Consider the following 18,244-nt stretch of genomic DNA (forward strand, 5'->3'; position numbering starts at 1 on the left):
GTTGCAGTGGATTAGAACATTTAATAGGAGTTGAAGGAGTGAAGACAGGAAATACAATATTTCATTTTTAAAAGCTTGATTGTGAAGCCGACAGCATCAGTTGTATGTGAGTGTGGTTCAGGGGTGAGTGTGTGTGTGTGTGTGTCTGTCTGTCTGTATGGGAGAGGCATGTTTATGTGCTGAGGGCAAGTGGTCAGGACAAAGGTTATGGAAATACAGAGGCTGGACGGGAGAGTTTCTGGCACTGAGAATTTATTTTAATTTTGCAATTCTATGTACTATGCATTTGACTTAAGTAGGAGGATTCAACAAATGTTCCTTGAACTGAAATATAAACAATGCTAGATTTTCTATCTAATTTTTGATGATACCTTGTTCTTCTCTAGGGAATACAGCTGATGAGAGCCAAGTCTGGGGAAGAGTTTTAAAATTTCGCTTTTAAATACTTTAAGTAAATAATGTTAAGAGGAAATGAAAAAGGAAAGAAAGGGGAACAGGTGTTTAGAAAGACTTTGAAATGAACCCAAAGCTTAGTAAAAGAACAATTGGCGTAGAAGCAGCCAAGAGAGCTGTCTTGTACACGGGTAAAATGAGTCATGCATAAGAAGGATTAATGAATGAAGACATGGATAAGAAAAACGTATTGCGGGTGAGAAAAAAAATCCATGAAAATGAGAGAGGCTTTTTGAAGCTCAGAGCAAAGGCAGCAAGAAAACCATTAGTCCCTGATGACAGAAGGAATGTTGTTAGTAATTGCTCAGCGGAATATAATGACTGGCCCTTTGACAGAAAGCTAATCCATGAAATGCATGAATGGAGAGTTAACATGTGGTTACAGTGCACCAAGCTCTGCTGACAAGGTGAAATCAGAAGGAGATCCATAATCAGGATAGCTTTAGGGTCAAAGAATCTTGCTTTCTAAATGAATAGTGAGAGAGAGTGTGTATGTCTTAGTCTATTTTGTGTCACTATAAGAGAATGCCACAGACTGGGTAATTTATAAATAAAATAAATGTATGCCTCACAGTCTGGAGGCTGGGAAGTCCAGTATCAAGGTGCTGGGATCTGCTGAGGGCCTTCATGCTGTGTCTTCCAATGCAGGAAGGCAGCAGGAGAAGATGCACTCCAGATAGCAAGAGAGCAAGAGTGGGTAGAACTCACTTTTATAACAAGCTCACTCTCGAGATAACTAACCCACTCCCATGACAATGATACTGATCCATTCATAAAGGCAGAGCCCTCATGACCTTATTATCTCTTATTACGCCCCATGTGCCAATACTGTTGCATTGGGGATTAAATTTTCAATGCATGAAGTTTGAGGGGCACATTCCAACCACATCAGAGAAGAGACCTGAACCGTCAAGAAATATGAATTTTTCTAAAATGAATTTCTAGTTATTAAATTAAAGTAATTTACTTTAATTAAGTTACACATTTCAGATTGGTTTCCAGATATTTCAGGCCAACTCAACTCCTATTTCAGGGTTTTTCCCCACACAGAATACTCTCTTCAATGGACATAGCTTATACATTATCTCTAATATATAATGAGAGACAAATGCCTCTGCTCAAAGCCAGTGGGGACCCCATATGCTGTCACTCCAATTCCCTCTACTCTTCTCCCTGTCTCTTTCTCCAGCCTTCTGTCTGGTGAGACATCTCCATGGATCTCAAGTTAAAAAGCATTCTGTAATTCACTTAACCTTTTAAAAAACATGACTTATTTTTTAACACCATGTGTTTTACTATGTGTCAATGTAACCCTCCTAATCCTAATTTTCCCCATTCTCCTCTGTTCAGCCTCCCTGGAGTCTTGGACTGGAGGGTCAGTAAGTGTATCCAGGCCACCAGCAGTGTGCATTGGGCTTTGGGTAGCCCCAAGTATGTGCATGAATCATGGGTGTTTTTTCCTACATCACAGAAGGAGGCTGCTCTGTTGGACGCACTCCATTCCCAGTGTCCTTTGCCTTGTTGCCAATGGGAGGAGAACTGGCTTTACTGAAGGCTGGAACTCTCTTACTCACTCAGCCATCATTCCTTATCTGACACCCCAGTAGTCTGATACCAGAAATACGATAGAGTAAGTTTGAGTTATTATTTAAGCAATGTACCAATATATTTAAGAGCATGGACTCCAACTCAGATGGATCTAGGTTCAAATTCTGACAAAGCCACTACCAGCCATGAGAGTGTAGAAGAGTAACTTCACCTTTCAGAGCCCAATTTTCACCAAATGTACAAACAAGATAACAATCCCTATGTGTAGCATTGCTGTGTTAAAAATAATATAGGCCAAAATCCTAGCACCTTACCTGGCTCAGGGAAACCACTAAATACATAATTATTAATGTTATTTTTATATGAAAGTCTCTATTTTCTCAGTTTTTCCAGAAAGCTAAAGTTCCTAAAAGACAGTCTGAGCATAATGTCAAGGGTCCTGATGAAATGGCTATGACAGGCAATATATCTGAATTAGTGAAATGCCTATGTGGAGTTGCCTGCTTAAGAACACCCTGAAGGTGGGTCGATACTATTAGCACCAATACTTCCCTGTCATAACATCCTACTTAAACAATCAATAGACAAATAAGAAGACCTTAATGATTTAACATTTTATTAACAAATTGCAGTGGCTGCTTGCAAGGCGACTTTGAACTATAGTTGGAAATTTGAAGCAAGTGATTTCGGCCACTTTGCTTTTTGGCAACTACCCACTGACAGCATGTTACTTTTGCTTCCTTTGTCAAGCACAGAAAAACAGGAAGCACAAAATCAATTTGAACTGGGGTTGGAGGTGGGAGAGAGCTGGTGGAGAGGCAGGCTGTGTTTCCCATCAGGTCTGATCCACATTAAGCAACAAGAAATCACTCTGTACTCAGCCTGGGTCTTGTGCTGAGCTGCACCTTCAAGCATTTTTGGACACAAAGAAATCCTTCCGTACATGTGGGGTTTCTGGCTCTCTCTTCAGGACCAGCCCCACCCCACAACCCCTTTTAAGAAATGTCTCTGGGGTATAGAGGGCAGTAGAATAAGTGCAGAAGGAGACTGAGACATGGGCATGTTCTGAGTTTTGCAGTGAATTAGTTATGTGACCTTGATAAAATATACACTGCTTCTCCATCTATGGGAGTAATGAAGAAGGAAGAAGCATTTCACAATCAAATTCCAACCAAGGAAAGGCGTTATGGAAAAACAGTGGAGGTAACCCAGAGATGCTGGCATGAGCTGTGGCCCATGGGAGACCCCATGCCCAATCTAAAGACATTCAAATTTCATAAACATAAAGAAATCAAGTTCTACGAAATAACATACCTATTGGCTGCCAATTCCAGACCTCTGGAGCAGACGGTGGCTGAGGTCTTTTCTAGTTTTATGATCTGAGCCGCCCTGGCACCAGAAAGTAGCACTGAAAGATGCTGAAGGATGTGAAAGCAGAACAACTTGCAAAGTCACATTTAGCTATGCCTTATTAGAAAAGCTTTAAGTGTAGAAAAAACTAACTTGCTTTAAGTTATGCTAATTCTAAAACAAAAACCAAATGAAGCCCAGTTTAATTAGAATTAAATCTAGTAGTAATAGATGGCTTTTCACAAATTTTTAAACATCCAAAAAAAAGTAGTGCTTTGAGAAAAATGTCAATGAGATAATACTAGCCTCTAGGATCATTTATCATCTTCAATACAGCTAGATAGAGACCTCACACACAGTGCTTCCCTTAATGGCCACTCAGCAGGGCCTCCATCCATCTGTCTCCATTAAAAGGAAGAGGAAGTGTTTTATTTATAGAATGACTAAACGTGTCCATTGTTACTTTATTCTGCGTTTTAAAATAATGAAGACAGGTATGTGTTGCTTCTCAAAGTCTTCAGCCCAAGTAGTACTTTATTGATCATTTCCAAGTTAATGGGATAAGAACCTAGAAGGCAATGACCCAAATTATCACCTAATTGAACAAGACCCTCACTTAAAAAAAAAAAAAAGTACATATACTTTAAAAGGTCCTTTGATTCTGAAGCACAGGTTGTCAATATAGATTGTGAATTCCATAGAATATCATAGCTCAATTAGCTATTGTGAGTTCCACAGGATATCATAGCCAGATTAGTCAAATATCATAGCCGTTTTTTCAAAATGTTTTGTTCTGAAATAGTTATGGATTCATAGGAAATTGCAAAGATAATACAGAGAGGACTTGTGTACCCTTCACCCAGTTTCTCTCATTGGTTCCCTCTTATATAGAGCACAAGGTCAAAACTAGGAGACTAATAATGATATAAAGGATGTGCATAGTTCTATGTCATGTTATCACATGTGTAGATTCTGTAACTACTGCCGAAATCAAGATGCACAATGATTCCATCCCTTGCCCTCCTCCTCACCATCTCTGTCTCCTGGAATTAATATTGTCTTCATCTCTGAAGTCCAATTTTTGTCACTGTAAGAAGGTTATATAAGTGGAATCATACAGCAAATACGTGTTTTTTTAAATACTGGATTTTAAAAATCAGCATAGTATTCTCGAGGTCTATCCAAGTTGTTCCATTCCTTTTCATTTTTGTCCATTCTTCTCTATTGCCAAGTAGTATTCCATGGTATAGGTTTGTTTAACTATTCACCTATTTTAGGACATTTTTCTTCTTTCTACTCTGTGGCTATTTCAAATAAAGCTACCATGAACAATCAAGTATGGGTTTCTGTGTGGACCTAAGTTTTTATTTCTCTTTAATAAATGCCCAGAAGGGCAATTTTAAGTGCATGTTTAGTTTTTTTAAAAATTGCCAAACTAATTTTTAACGTGGCTGTACCATCTTACATTCCCACAAGCAACGTATGTTTCTCTGTGTTCTCCCAGGCATTTGGTATTTTCATTATTTTTAAACGGTAGTTGTTCTAACAGGTATGCAGTGATATCTCACTGTGGTCTTAATTTGCATTTTCCTAATGCAAAACATCTTTTAATGTGCTTATTTGCTCTCCCCATAACTTCTTCAGTGAAATGTCTCTTTATGCTTTTTGCTTATTTTCTAACTGGATTGGGTTTTTTGTTTGTATTTTACTGTTCAGTTTTGAGAGCTTTAAAAATATAGTCTATAGATGAATCTTTTGACAGGTATGTGGTTTGCAAATATCTTTTCACAGTCTATAGCTTGTCTATTTATCATCTTAAAAGGGTCTTTTGCAGAGCAAATGTTTTTAATTTTGACGAAGTCCAATTTATTATTTTTTTCTCTTTTATGAATTGTGTTCTTCATGTCTCAGACTCTTGGTGAACAATAAATAGGTCCTGAAGTTTTTCTCTTGTTTTCTTCTAAACATGTTATTGTTTTATTACATTTTGCACTTGAACCTATAATCCATCTTGAACATTTTCAGTTTTTTTTGGTTGTTAATTTACTTTGCATAGGTGGTAGGTTTAGGTTGAAGTTTATTTCTTTTTTGCTATAAACGTCCCATTGCGCCAATGCTATTTGTTGAAAAGACTTTCCTTCCTCCATTAAATCAGTTTTAAACCCTTGTCAAAGATCAGTTAGGCATATTTGTGTAGGGATTTTTCTGTGTTTTCTAATTTGTTTTATTAATCTATATGTCCATCCCTCCATCAATGCCACCGAGTCTTGATCACTGTAACTATATAATAAGTTGATAGACTTATTCTTCCTACTTCATTATTATTTTTCAAAACTGTTTTAATTATTCCAGCTCTTTTGACTTTCCACATATTATTCTGGAATAACTTTATATGTCTACAAAATATCTTGCTGTTATTTTGATAGGAATTACATTAAACTTGTATATCAACTTAGGGTGAGTTGAGATTGTTATTATGTGGGCCTTCTGTTTTATGAACAGATATTACTTTTCATTTATTTGGATATTCTTTGATTTCTTTTTATCAGCTTTTTGTAGTGTTCAGTATAAAAGTCTATCATATGTTTTGTTAGATTTACATATAAGTTTTTCCCCACTTTATATTTTAGGGATAGTAAATGTTATCATATTTTTAATTTCAGTGTCCACATGTCCACCGTAGACATGTGGTACAGAGCAATACAACTGATTTTTGTATGTTGATCTCATATCCTGTCATCTTGCTGAATTATATTATTAGTTCTAAAATATTTTTTTTCATAGATTTTGGGGGGATTTTCTACACATACAATCACATCATCTGCAAATAGAATTTTTGCCTCTTCCTTTCCAATTTGTGTGCTTTTGTTTTTTCTTATTGCCTTATTGCGGTGGCTAGAACTTCTAGTACTATTTCAACAGTGATAGAGCTAGTCATTCTTGCTTCTTTTCTGTTTTAAAGAGAAAGTATTCCATTTTTCACCATTAATGCCATATAAGTTGTGGGTTTTTTGTAGATGTTCCTTGGCAAGTTGAGGAACTTCCAATCTATTCCTAGTGTTCTGAGATTTCCTTCTTTTCTATTTTTTATTTAATTTTTATTTACTCTGATCCTCCCATGTTTTGAGATTTTAACCACAAATAAGTACTGAATTTTGTCAAATGATTTTCTTGCATCAATTGATACAATTATGTGATTTCTATGTTTATATAATGGACTACATTGACTTTTGATTATTGAACCAGTATTGTATCCCTAGAAGAAACTTAATTTGGTCAAGGTATGTATAAGTAGTTGTATCACTGAATTAAATTAACTAATATTTTGTTAAGTATTTTTGTGTCTATACTTATGAGGGGTATTTGTAGTTTTGTTTTGTACTATCTTTGTCTGGTTTCTGTATCAACTTCATAAAATGAATTGGCAAGTGTTTCTTCTTCTATTTCTGGAAAATATTGTGTAGTACCGATGCCAATTCTCCCTAAATGCTTAAAAGAATTCTTTAGTGAAACCATCCGTAATCTTTGAAAAGTTTTTTTTTTTGTTTGTTTGTTTTTTTTTTTTGAGACGGAGTCTCGCTCTGTCGCCCAGGCTGGAGTGCAGTGGCCGGATCTCAGCTCACTGCAAGCTCCGCCTTTCCGGTTTACGCCATTCTCCTGCCTCAGCCTCCCAAGTAGCTGGGACTACAGGCGCCCGCCACCTCGCCCGACTAGGTTTTTGTAGTTTTTAGTAGAGACGGAATTTCACCGGCTTAGCCAGGATGGTCTTGATCTCCTGACCTTGTGATCCGCCCGTCTCGGCCTCCCAAAGTGCTGGGATTACAGGCTTGAGCCACCGCACCCGGCCTTGAAAAGTTTTAAATTACACATATAAATATCTTTTTTTGTTGTTTTGTTTTGTTTTGTTTGAGATGGAGTCTCGCTCTGTTGCCCAGGCTGGAGTGCAATGGCACCATCTCAGCTCACTGCAAGCTCCGCTTCCCAGGTTCACGCCACTCTCCTGCCTCAGCCTCTGGAGTAGCTGGGACTACAGGCGCCCGCCACCACGCCCGGCTAATTTTTGTATTTTTTAGTAGAAACGGGATTTCTCCGTGTTAGCCAGGATGGTCTTGATTTCCTTCTCACCTTTGGCCTCCCAAAGTGCTGGGATTACAGGTGTGAGCCACCAGGCCCGGCCCTACGGATGTAAATTTCTTAATAACGTTGGGGCCATTTAAATGATATAGTTCATATTGGGTGATTTGTGGTAGTTCCTGCTTTTTGAGAAATTGGTTCACTTCATCTAAGTTGTTAAGTTTACATTTGTGAGGTTGTGCATAGCATTTCCTTATTATATTTTTGGTGTGTAAGGTCTGCAATGATATCCTATGCTTAATTCCTGAATTAGTAATTGTGTCTTCTATCTTTTATTTCTTTGTCAAACCTGTGAAAGATTTGACAATTTTATCAGTTTTTCAAAGTACCAAGTTCTTATTTAATTGATTTCCTCTATTGATTTTTTTTCCATTTTTAACTTCATTGATATATGCTTTTTTACAACTTATTTCTTTCTGTCTGCTTGGGCTCATTTTGATCTTATATTTCTAGTTTATTGAGGTAAAGGCTTAGATTATTGGATTAAAACTTTTTATCTCCTAATGTAAGCATTTAGTGTTGCAAATTTCCTTCAGCATTGCTTTACCTGTGTTCTGAAAGTTTTGATGGTCTGTATTTTAATTTTCATTGATTTAAATGTAATTTTCATTTTTCCCCTGAGTCTTTCTCGTTGACTCATGACTTATTTAGAAGTGTGTTGTTCGGTGTTTGGAGATTTACTTTCTGCTTTTGATTTCTAGTTTCATTCCATTGTGGTAACAGTCCACTCGGAATGATTTAAATTCTTTTAAATTTGTTGTGGTTTGTTTCATGACTCAGGATATGTTTTATCTTAGTATATGTTCCTGGGGCACTTGAAAAGAGTATCTATTCTGTTGTTAGGTAACATATTCTATTAATGTCAGTTGGTGTGTTATTCTTCTTTATCCTTGGATTTTCTGTCTAGCTGCTCTGTCAGTAATTGAAAGAAGGATGTTGGTGTCTCCACATATAATTGTGGATTTGTCTGTTTCTCCTTCCATTCTATCGGTTCTGGCTTCACATATTTTGCAGTTCTATTGTTTGGTGGATACACCAGGATTGCTATGCTTCTTGGTGGATAGATCAAGAAGTGATTTTATGTAATGGCCCTCAATGTCCCTGTAATCCTCCTTGACTTGAAGTCTACATTATCTGGTACTAATATAGCCACCCTGCTTAATCTTGATTAGTGTTTTGATGGTATACCTTTTTTCACCCTTTTACTTTAACCTATCTAGATCATCATATTTGAAGAGAGTTTTTTGTAGACAGAATATGGTTAGGTCATGGTTTTTTTTTAAATTAAATTTACCAGTCTCTGTCCTTGAATTGATGCATTTAATGGAGTTATTGGCATTATAGGGCTTACATCTGCCATTTTATTTTTTGTTTTCTGTTTGTTCTGTTTTGTGTTTCTCTGTTTCCTTTTCCTATCTTTTTTGAGTTATTTGAACTTGTTTTTATAATTCCAGTAATTCTATTTATCTATAGATTTTTTTAGTATATCTCTTTATATAGGTTTGTATGCAAAGATTTTCAGTGGCTTATATATCACATATTTGTGTATTTATGTGTGTGTTTGTGTATGTGTATATATGGCTTATTTCAGTCTCCTGATTCCACCAGCTTGAGTGATGTGTAGAAATCCATCTCTTTATTCTCCCATTTATAATTGTTTATGTGTTTCCTCTACACACATTCAGAATCACATTAGTCAAGTGTTACAATGTTTCTTTCAACTTTCAAAGATAATTTAGAAAAGTCAGGAAGAAGAAAATTAATATTCATTCATATATTTTCTCTTTATCTTGTTCTTTCTTCTGTCCTAATGTTTCAAGAGCCTCTCATTTATCATTTCCTTTCTGTTTAGAGAACTTCTTTCCCCATTCTTTTAAGGTAGGTATGTGGGCAAGAAATTATCTCATTTTTCCTTCATTTGACAATGACTTGACTTCCCCTTCATTCCTGGAGGACATTTTCACTGACTATAGAATTCTAGTTGACAATTCTTTTATTTCAGCTCTTGAAAATATTGTGCTGCGGCCGGGCGCGGTGGCTCAAGCCTGTAATCCCAGCACTTTGGGAGGCCGAGAAGGGCGGATCACAAGGTCAGGAGATCGAGACCAGCCTGGCTAACATGGTGAAACCCCGTCTCTACTAAAAAATACAAAAAACTAGCCGGGCGAGGTGGTGGGCGCCTGTAGTCCTAGCTACTCGGGAGGCTGAGGCAGGAGAATGGCGTAAACCTGGGAGGCAGAGCTTGCAGTGAGCTGAGTTCCGGCCACTGCACTCCAGCCTGGGGGACAGAGCGAGACTCCGTCTCAAAAAAAAAAAAAAAAAAAAGAAAAAGAAAATATTGTGCTGCTTCATCTGGGCTCCATGTTTTCTAATAAGAAGTCTGCTGTTGTTCAAATTGCTTTTTTTTTAAAAAAAGTTAACTTTTCTTTCTCTCTAACTTTTTTCAAGTGTTTTTCCTTATTTTTGCTTTTTAGAGCTTTGACAACAATGGGCTTTTATATAGATTTCTTTGGATTAACCCTGTTTCGATCATATAGCTTCTTAAATCTATAAGCATATGTCTTTTGCCAAATTTGGTGAATTTTCAGCCATTATTTTCTGCAAATATTTTTAGCTACTTTCCTCCAGGGACTCTAATGACATAAGTATTAGATCTTTATTATTGTGGTTCTTCAGGTCCCTAAGGCTCTAAACTTTTTTTTTTTTTTCTTGTCTGTTTCCTTCTGTTATTCAGCTTGGGTAGTTTCTCTTGTTCTGTCTTCCAGTTCACTGATTCTTTCCTCCATTCTGCTCTTGAGCTCATTCATTGAGTTTTGTATTTTGGTAACTGTATTTTCTAAGTGCTAAAATTTCCATTTGGTCTTCTTTCTATCTTGTGTTTCTTTGCTGAGATTTTCTATATTTTCATTAATTTCAAAGTTGTTTATAATTGCTCATTGGATCATTTCACCATGAGTGCTTTAAAATCCTTTTCAGGCTGGACATAGTGACTCACACCTGTAGTCCCAGCACTTTGGGAGGCTGAAGCAGGATGATTGCTTTAGGATTTGGAGACCTAGAATTGCCTAGGAGTTTGACACCAGCCTAGGCAACAAAGAAAGACCACATCTCTACAAAAAAGACAAAAATTAACCAGGTATAATGTGCACCTGTAGTCCCAGCTAGTTCAGAGGCTAAGATGGAAGGATTGCTTAAGCCCGGGACATTGAGGCTGCAGTGAGCTATAATCATACCCTTGCACTCCAGCCTGGGTGACAGACAGCAAGGCCCAAAAAGTAAAAATAAAAATAAAAATAGTAAAATAGAATGCTTGTCAGATAATTCTAACATCTCTGCCATGTTGGTGTTTTTGTCTATTGATTGTTTTTTCTCATTTAAGTTGATTCTTAGCATAATGAGTGATTTCTAGTTACATAATACTTTGGGTATTATGTTATAAAACTCTGGATCTTATTTAAATCCTTTGTTTTATGTGGCCTTTTCTGATACCACTCTAATAAGAGTAGGGGTGGGGGTCACTGCCTCATGACTGCCAAGTAGGGGGTGGAAGTACAGTTTCCCCACTTGGCCTGTATTGACACTGGAGTGAGTGATCCTCACTACAACCAGGAGGGATAGGAGCTACTGCCCTTTGTTGGGTCTCCACAGGCAACACCTTGGCTGGGAGTGGCAGGAGTGCTTTCTCATTGTGCCCCACGTGGCCTCTGCTCACGCCATGGGGAGGGGTATCCTTGCTGCCCCTGAGTGGTGGTGACGGTCCTGACGCTTCACTGATCCACCTCTGATAGGGGAAGGAAGGGCACCTCATTACCGCCAGGTGAATTGGAAGTCCAGGATCCCAATGTGGTCTTCATTGTCATCTTGTGGAAAAGGGACCTCATTACCCTCCAGTGGGAATGAGAGTTTTGGCTTTCTCCTCCTTCTTCTCTGATAGCACTCTGCTCAGGGCATTCAGGAAAGATATTATTATGGTCCGGGCAGTGTGGAAATATGGCCTCTCCATTCAGCCTTTGGTGGCAGGGGGTGGAGAAGCAGACGCATTTTTTTCTGTGGTGTTTGGCAGGAGTAAGTGGTCATTGTTTGAAAGCTTGTCTGTCTTTGTAGGCTGCCCTTTCCTTGTCATTTGTCTGGAGGGAGCAGAAATTTTATTTGGGTTGTTGGCCTTTCCAGGTGTTAGCCTGTCCACTATTCAGCCTGACATATGTGAGGCAAATAAAAAACGCAGGGTTGTTCCTCAGGCCCCAGTGTCCCCATGTCCCTGTTAGTCTTCCATCTCCATCTTTCAGAACCTTCCTGTGGTTGTTCTGCATACACGGCCCAGGACTTTTAGTTGCACTAAGTGGCAGGAATATGCAAAAGTATTCCTACTCCATCTTTCCAGATGCCCACGTTCCCCACTCCCCAAGTCACATTCTTGTATTTAGTTTAGATTTTTCATTTGTTCTGGCTTTTGTTGAAACTTTAGGAATATTTACCATGTGTCTTCTGACAAAATTATATACGGTAACAATAAATGCAAAATAAATATAAAACCTGTGAGAGTCAAAATATTCAAGAAAAAGGAAATATGTTTTCCCTTTGTTTCAATCAAGTCTTTATCTGGGCAGTGCAGCACGCAACCACCGCCGCCTGGGTCCGTGCAATTCTCTTGCCTCAGCCTCCCAAGTAGCTGGGATTACAGATGTGCACCACCATGCCTACCTAATTTTTGTGTTTTTAGTAGAGATGGGGTTTCACCATGTTGGTCAGGCTGGTCTTGAACTCCAGACTTCAAGTGATCCACCCACCTCGGACACCCAAAGTGCTGGGATTACAGGCATGAACCACCGCACCTGGCCCCCGGACAATAACTAAGAAACCAAAAAGAAATAGTTCTAGTAAATAAAAATGTTTATTTTATTTTATGTATTTATGTATTTATTTTTGAGATGGAGTCTCGCTCTGTCGCCCAGGCTGGAGTGCAATGACGCGATCTCAGCTCACTGCAAGCTCCACCTCCTGGGTTTATGCCATTCTCCTGCCTCAGCCTCTCGAATAGAATAGCTGGGACTACAGGTGCCCACCACCACACCCGGCTAATTTTTGTATTTTTAATAGAGAAGGGGTTTCACCATATTGGTCAGGCTGGTCTCGAGTTCCTGACCTCAGGTGATCCACCTGCCTCAGCTTCCCAAAGTGCTGGGATTACAGGCATGAGGCACCAATCCCGGCTGCTAGTTTGATCAGATAATAGTCTCTAAACTTATTTTTATTTCTGAGTAGCACAGGAAAATGTAGCAGGACTTTCTAGCAAGAGAAAATGTTCACATAATCTTAATAGCTAACATCTAACTAGATACAAGATAGGTGGCAGGGCATCCGTCTCACCTAATTTCCAATATTGGTGTCTCAGTGGCAAGGCATTTATATTTTTGCTTTCCTGAATTTTTAATTGAAAAGGAGATTGAAATCTAAATTAATGTTTGGGTAAAACAGCATCTAAATGATAATGAGCATACCTATTCATTTGTTGTTAGGCAGTTGAGTATCATTTAGATCAAGATTAAACTGAGAACTCTACAATGTGATTTTCTACTTAACTTTACCTTCCTAGACACTGCTCTGAAGATGAACTGGTTCTAGAACACACCCAATGTTTTGAAAGCCTTTAGATCCAGACACTCATGATTTTTCATTTTTAATTATTTATGCTTCATTTACATGATCATTGCTGTCACTGGTTTGGATATGTCTGAATTAATCAGACACTTTTAATATCAAACTAATTACTTAAAAAAAGAACATATAATTGTATACCACAAAATGCAACTTCTTTGCTTATGATATTGTAGCAGAGTCAGTGAAAGCTTTTGTTGGTCCTGTGGTTCATAAAGTACTTCATGCCAGAGTCTGCAATATCTATTGTTCATAAGAATTATTAAACTATCAAGACTTATTCAAGGTTGCTAATAGCACATAGTCCATAACTTAATTGGTTATAAACAGATGACACTGATTCACTTCCTTTGACAAAAGTAATAAAATTAAAGCTATATAATTAAAAATTAGATAACAATGTACATACTCATAAGCACCAGCAGATCAGATTATCATACCATGGAAACAATGCAGAGTAAGTATGAAAAATTATAAAATCCATAAGAGGTAAGCAGTTTGTTATTTGCAATTGGATGACACTGGGATCTTTTGAGAACAGTATTAAATGGATTTAATAAGTATCCAGGCATACCTGAACTTCCAATTGTGTTTTCTAATTAAACAAGATGAGATGCAGGAATAGTCTGTTCTGTACACGATGCTGGGTTTTGTGATAACTTTTACATGCATGGATCATCCAATTTAACTTCACAATCTCTCTCAGAATTTAAGTTTTGTTGTTGCTGGAGTGAATGCATTATTTTCTTTTTCCAAATTCTTCCAATAAGTAAGCTCCAAAATAAAATCAAGTTCTGCTGACTCCAGCATTGCCTGTTATGCTGAGTCTAGTCCAAACTTTTTTATTTGCTATACAGTGGAAACAGTTATGATGCTCTCTGACAACAACAATAACAACAAAAATGCTTGGCTATATCACTTCTCTTCCAAATCTGTTTTAGAAAAGTATGAACAAATTAGTAATTTTTATAAGAAAGATTTTTTTTTTTTTAAGAAGGAGAAAAAGAAGAAGAAATCACCTGTAATTTTTAGTGTAACCAGCAAATATTCTTTCATTTCTGGGCATGTCTGAGTCAGAAACAGCAGTTCTTGGCAGGTGAAATGGCTCACGCCTGTAATCCCAGCACTTTGTGAGGCCAAGGCAGGTGGATCACAAGGTCAGGAGTTCAAGACTAGCCTGAACAAGATGGTGAAACCCCTTCTCTACTAAAAATACAAAAATTAGCCAAGCATGGTGGTGGGCGCCTGTAATCCCAGCTACTCAGGAGGTGGAGGCAGAGAATTGCTTGAACTTGGGAGGCGGAGGTTGCAGCAGTGAGCCGAGATCCCAGCACTGCACACCAGCTTGTGTAACAGAGTGAGACTTCGTCTCAAAAAAAAAAAAAAAAGAAAAGAAAAAAAAATAGCAGTTCTTTTGTATCCACTGGTGCCTTTCTCACAGTAATATTTTCCAAGTGCCAGTCAAGACCTTGCCCTTTTTCACATCCACTGTTTGCAAAAGTGCAAAGGCAACTGCTTCTGTTCTAAACACATTCACCTGCCAGAGTTTACATCACGGTTAACAAAGACAAAATCTTCCTCTGTACCCCGAGAGACGCGTGGCCAAACTTTCATTCTAGGAAAATCAGCTGACTCCAGACTGGGAGCTGAGTCATGAGCTACAGCCTCCTCTCTTTGTGAGATAAACTTGAAAACTTATGAATATTTTACATGCTAGTGGATGTGTAAGCCTTTCCAGGGCAAACATCACCAACTCTCCACAAAGTTAGAGTTTCAACGATTAATGCAAGAACCTTTCATCAGAAACCTCTTGGAAGAGGTGTTTCCAAAAATCAAGGAAACCACAACTCAATCCATCAGTGGTTCTGACTTTTAGAGTGTACGGGCCAATGATGTACCACCTAAAATGAAGACATAGACACCCTTGCCATTAAGTTCTTCCATTTAAAATTCAATCTAAACTGGTCACTAATTGAGATTAACCAGACACATTATTGGCAGGAGAAAAGCAGGCAGAAAAAATGAACAAATATATATTGAAGGCCATTATATGTATTTTTATCATTTAATTCTCATGACAGTCCTATAAGATTGATACTTTTCTACTTTGCCAATGAGACTACAGTCTCAGAGAGATTAAATAATTTGCCGAAATTTGAAAATTTGGTCACTTAGTAAGTGACCAAAAATACAGAAACAACGTTAAGAGTTTTCAATTATTAAGCATCTCTGACTGTGTTAGATACTGTGAGTGTAGTCCTTACATAACCCTGCAAGTTATTTCTCATTTGAGAGATGAGTGAGTTAAGGCTCAAAGGGGTTAAGTGATTTGTCCAGTCAGGACTCTGGGCAACTGAAAGTCTTACGGTGACCAAGTCACGACTCTGAGGGATGCTCTACCTGACCCCAGAGCTCATTATTCCTCCACTAGGTCCCACTGCTTTCTATCTGCATGACTTCAAGACATACTGCTTGCCATGGTGTCATTGTGATTCCCGGCTGCAAATGCTTGTAATAAAAAATATCAAGTGTAGAATCTCTGAGCTCTGTGTGGCAGCTCAACTTAATTTGAAAGCCACACATTATTTCTGAAAAAGAAATTTTGAGCAGTTTGCTAGTAAAATATAAGGCAAAGAAGTGGGAATACAACTTGCATTGCCCACTTCATGTTGATTTGTTGCTTCTAAGGCAATTTACCATTCTGGGAAGAGGAGGGAGCTGTTGGTTTGGGGGAGTCCAGTGTGAATTTCAATCTAGGCTGCTCTCAGTGACTTAACTTTCTCATCTATAAAATTATGTGATTTGATTTAATAATAAAACTAAGATCCTTCCAAATTTTAGAAAATGCTATTTACAATATCTAATGAAGCAGGGCTGCTGTTATACCATTTATAATGGGTTTCACTCTGAAATATATAATGTATAACAACTTTAGTGTTCCTTAGTAAATTAACCACTCTTCTCCAAAAAAAGAAAAAGGAAAAACCCAAATTCTTTTCTAAACTTTAAAGCACCCTGAGAAAATCACTTGAAGATTTTTTTATATATATGTCACTATTCATAAAACAAAATGAATAGTATAAACTTGATGCTTTAGGCAAGGGAAGGCACTCAATGTATGTTTTAAAGGTAGTAAGTCCAAAAACACTATATCAATCTGGAACATTTTTACGGTAATGATTTGTCATTTCATTTAACGAAATTTCGATATTAAGTATGGCTCCTTGAGTAGTTTATTTTATCCCAGAATACAGGATTGTCTGTTGTTGCTAAGACACTGATAGCAGATGACATTCAAACCAATGGCAGCTTATCTTTGAGCACAGAAAAGTGAGCATTAGATATGGAAAGTAGTGGTCAAATAGCTGCACTTGTAGATATCACACAGAATCGTGTAAGCAACACAAAATAAAAATTAACAAACTTCCTCTCTACATATTCATATGAAACATTCAAACAGAGAGCAATTATAAAAAGTAACCAAAGTTACTTTAATCTTTTAAAGTAATTTAATCTTAAAGTAGTTATTTAATCTTTCTATTTATTTCTGTGCTCTTGTGGGACTTACCCACTCAATACCTTATTTGTTGGGTATATGAAGGCTACCATGAAGTATCCCTGAAGAATTTGGCAATAAAAGAATTCCGAGAGTGAAGAATAAAATCAAAATATAATGAATTGGAAAAGAAATTAGAAAGTCATCTTGGAAAGAGATGATGGCTGTTACACCAGCATGGTTTGATTACAGCTGAACATTGACAGAATGTCTGCTTGTCAACAAGAAGAGGGTATGGCCATCCATGAAGACAGCAGCAGAAGCCATGGCTGCTAGTTCTAGAGCTGTCTGTAGCCATGTCAGCATCCCAGGAGTGTGTGTGGCATAACGGAAAATAAATGTTTGGTCTTTGTCCCCAGTTGCTGGCACAGAGCTCCTAAAATCCTTGAAATTTCCCAAGTGATAAGGATGATAAAACCTCTTGTCTTAGTCCTACCAAGCCCCTATCAACCGCACCTGAGTTTATGCTAATAAGGTGACTCCTGGTGGGCCCCTAGATAGTGTTAGGATGAGAGCCGGTCACCAGAAAAACCAAAATATAATTAAAGAATTGAAATTGTCAGCCCATTCCTCAACCTCTGGGGATGGGAGAGGAGCTGAAGATTGAATCACCAATGGCTAATTTACTCCATCATGCGTGTATGTAATGCAACCTCCATAAAACCCCCGAAATGATGGTACAGAGAGCCTCTGGCTTGGGGAATGCATAAGGTACTGTGAAGGTGACATGCTTGGAGAGGTCATAAGAGCTCCGCATGGCCTCCCCACTCCCCTTACCCCCTGTATCGCTTCCATTAGGCTGTCCTGAATTGTATCTTTCCTAATAAACCAGTAATTGTAAGTATTTCCCTGCATTCTGTGGGTTTCTCTAATGAATTATGAAAATGAAGAAGGGTCATGGGAGCCTCTGGACTTATAGCTGTGACAGACAGAACTGCAGGTACCCTGGGGAGCTGATAGCTAAGGCGAGGGCAATCTTCAGGTGAGCCTGTTAACCTGTGGGGTCTGTACTAGCTCTGGATAATTAGTGTATTATTCTACTTGAGCTTCCATAGGAAAATACCATAGACTGGGTGGCTTAAATAAAAAGCAATATACTTTCTCACAGCTCTGGAGGCTTGAAGTCTAAGATGAAGGTGCCAGCAGGGTTGGTTTCTGGTGAGGACTCACTTCCTGGCTTGCAGACAGCTGCCTTCTCCCTGTGTCTTCATGTGGCCTTTCTTTGGTGCATGCATGCGGGAAGAGAGAGAGAGGCAGACAAATCTCTGGTGCTTCTTCTTATAAGGACACTAATCCTATCATATCAGAGTCCTAACTTTAATTACTTTTTTTTACTCCACATACAGCTACACTGAGGGTTAGGGTTTCAATGTATGAATTGGGGAAGGGACACAAATATTCAGTCCATAACAGCCAGTGTCTGAGAACTGGATAATTGGTGTTAGAAAATATATTATATGTTTGATGTCAGGGAAAAAAACCACTCAGGATGGAAACAAAAGTTATCTTTGGGAAAAAAGCTCATCTTCGGATTGGAAAAGCATACCT

The 18,244-nt window shown here is 38.1% G+C and overlaps 1 long non-coding RNA gene across 1 annotated transcript in view; it reads left to right on the top strand.

Annotated features, from left to right (window-relative positions):
* Window positions 1-17,354, top strand: part of LOC105482283 (uncharacterized) — a 58,003-nt gene extending 40,649 nt beyond the window's left edge. The window contains exon 5 of the long non-coding RNA XR_011606518.1: window positions 16,742-17,354. This is a non-coding gene — a long non-coding RNA (uncharacterized lncRNA). The remainder of the gene's footprint in view (window positions 1-16,741) is intronic.
* The last annotated feature ends 890 nt before the right edge of the window (window positions 17,355-18,244 follow it).

Source organism: Macaca nemestrina, chromosome 8 (genome assembly GCF_043159975.1).
Source record: "Macaca nemestrina isolate mMacNem1 chromosome 8, mMacNem.hap1, whole genome shotgun sequence".
Classification (NCBI taxonomy): Eukaryota; Metazoa; Chordata; class Mammalia; order Primates; family Cercopithecidae; genus Macaca; species Macaca nemestrina.